Below are 3,022 nucleotides of genomic sequence, written 5' to 3'. Positions count from 1 at the left end.
GTCAACAAACATCCGGCGACATTAGTCGATAGTTGCGAGTAAGATTTACCTCCAAAATATTAGTCTATCGTAATTACAGGCCTATGTCAACAAACATCCGGCGATTCACATAAACAAAAATGAGAGTAAAAATACAACTTTATTTGAGCTATTGTTAGTATTGAGTTAAATGATTTTACACGTGAGATATTTTAAGCCAAGATGATTGTGCCTGATGATTCATCTTTACTCAACGTCGTTACAGTTTCCATGGCAATATATTCCAGGCACAGGTAACGCCTAGTACTAGGGGTTATTAGGAGGCACTTGAATAGAATATATATTAACACTACTTAACTTCGCAAGGTCTATCCACATGAGTTGTGGCACACGTCGGTGATTATATAATTAAAGGCTATGTTCTTTTTTTATGATATCAGTATTCAAATTCGTTATACATTAAAAATTGTCCTATACTGAAATCTATAGTTGGCATAATGACTCCTTTTAGCTTACTTATTATTTGATGCGATTGAAAGAGAATAGAACTGTAGCTTGGTGGTTAAGATACTTTACTTCCAATTCGAGGTCGTTGGTTCTAATCTTATAGCTTTTAGGATACATAAGCGACTAATTTCGCCTAAAATGAGTCTGGTTTATACAGCATTAATTCTATAGTCTAATTCTAACCGATGTTGGACAAAAATAAAAGAAAATAGCCTATTAATAAGATAACATTTTAAAAATGAGAATGAAGAAATTTTTTTTTTTAAATTAGTAAAACCTTGCCCAGGCTCAGTGTTCTTATATTTTGGCCGATTTTAGGTTCAAAAAGTTATTTTGTTCTTACTTTACACACTTTCCAAAGTTGGAAAATGACTATTGTACAGCGCGGTATATTTCTGTACTGTATTATTGAGGGTATTACATAGTCACACCTGCTGCGCATTAGGTACAGATAAGATTTGTTTGTTTATCTATTAGTTAAAAAAATAAAAAGTTATTTGAACATTTTATCTCAGCCAGGATTCGTTCCTATTTTGTTCTAAATTTTAGCAATTTCAGTCTCAGCGTTCTTATATATAGTGTCATTGAAATTGTCATTCTTGTGCCCTTGTTCTTTTTGGTGACACAACCCAAAAGGAATTCCATTTATTCCTTCTTTCTGATTCCCTCTTCATTTTTAATTCATTGTTTGTCAGAAGTAATTAACTATTTTGGTCAACTACATTACTACAAGAGTCATAACCCTGCAGTAAATGCCATCACTGTGGATATTGCTTATTAACTTCAATTGAAATCAAGAAATACCAATAGCTTGAGACGAATGAAGATTTATTGTGAAGGAATTGTATCTCCTCCTCAAGTAGAATTCTTATTAGCACATTTTTTTCCGTTTGAATGGTCGATGTTAGGCCCCAAAGGCAAGGTTTGTTGAGAGGCACGTGGTTAAGCCTGAAGCCTCAAATGGCCTGCTTTTTCAGGGTTTCATTTGGTAATTAATTACATTGTAGTTATGTTCAATATAGCTTTGTTTGATCATATTATACAGTAAGGCAAGTATTTCACAAAACATATTGAATGACGAAGTCTGTAGAGAGATAAATGCCATTTAAATGAAAGTTGAAGCGATAAACTACACAATGTGCTCAGCTCTATGATCTTGACTTCATTGACTAAAAGTTATTAAATTTCGATCCTTAGTTCAATATATACTTAATTCTATAAGAAACTTATTACCAGAAGTACAGGATAAATTCAAACACACAGCATTGGTTGTTTGGATAACAACTACTTCCATATAGGCCTACCAAATCAACCAATTGAAAAGCACAGTAGGCCGTTGGCTGGTCAGAGGGTGTGGAGGAAGCTTTGAAGGTGAAGAAATTACATCCTAAGTCAATAAAAGCAGACATACACATCCACTGGTATGAGAGCAAAAGTTTCTTAAACTTAATACTCTTCTAATATAACTTGCGGTCCTGCATATCCCTAAAACTATTTTGACTGTGCAATTTAACTATGCATGGTCCTTAATTTTTTAGTTGAGGAATTTAGCAGTATTTATGATCAAAAAGTATTTGGATGTACCATAAAGGATTAACTAGCCATCACAATAGATTGGAATTGGCTACTTGTGTCACCAATTCCTGACCAATTGATACTTGGCATATTACACCGCACCTTAGTGGGAATTTGAAGGCTCACCAGATGACTTTATACAGTGGTGTATCTAAGCAGATGGGGAAAATGGGAAATGGGTGGGTTTGCATGCCCAAACAAATGCTTGTACTCTTGTAAAAATTATGAAAAGATTTTGAACAACTTTTACCAATTGGAGTCGATCTATTCGACTGAGTCCTTGCACAGCCCTGACCACGTTTTCCCACATCATGAAAGCTGCTTCATAACTCAGCCCATCAGTCGTCGCTTCATTTCATATTGGGTTGGTATGCTTGTGAAAACCCCAGATTTCTACAGGAGTCCCAAGTTGGAAGAATGGTCTTTCTTAACTTATTTAATTTTATTTTGCTGTGCATGGCAATACCCATTGGCACTGACTTCCGTGAGACGACTGATATTAAATAGTAAAAACATGCAAATTATTATGAATTTGTGGGAGATGGGTTACTTTTCGGGATTTTCTAGCTTCCTTCCTGGAGACTCCCACGACTTGGGATAAATGTTTATATTGCTGGTAGGTGGTCAGTGATCAGCCACAAATGTTAGAATGTATTGTGCCACATAATTAGGCCAAATAAAATAAATTGTTTGTTTGCCTTTCTTTTTAAAAAAATGATAAATAAAAAAATGAAAAAGTTTTTTTTATTTATTTTTTTTTTAAATACTCATCAGATGGAATAAAAACAACCCACAGAGGCCTAGAATGGCAATACAGTATCTTACATCAGACAACAACTTTAGACTAATTTGTAGGGCATCTGGCAAAAACTAAAAATATTTTTTTTTATAATTTGTAAAAAAAAAATCTAAAAAAAACTTATTTTAAGTTTTTTTGTTCCCCCCCCCCTATTTTTTCAGT

The sequence above is a fragment of the Anneissia japonica genome, unplaced genomic scaffold (assembly GCF_011630105.1).
Source record: "Anneissia japonica isolate Jap-2015-1 unplaced genomic scaffold, ASM1163010v1 scaffold287597_len576451_cov177, whole genome shotgun sequence".
Taxonomy (NCBI): domain Eukaryota; kingdom Metazoa; phylum Echinodermata; class Crinoidea; order Comatulida; family Comatulidae; genus Anneissia; species Anneissia japonica.
Note: the sequence above shows the minus strand (reverse complement) of the source record.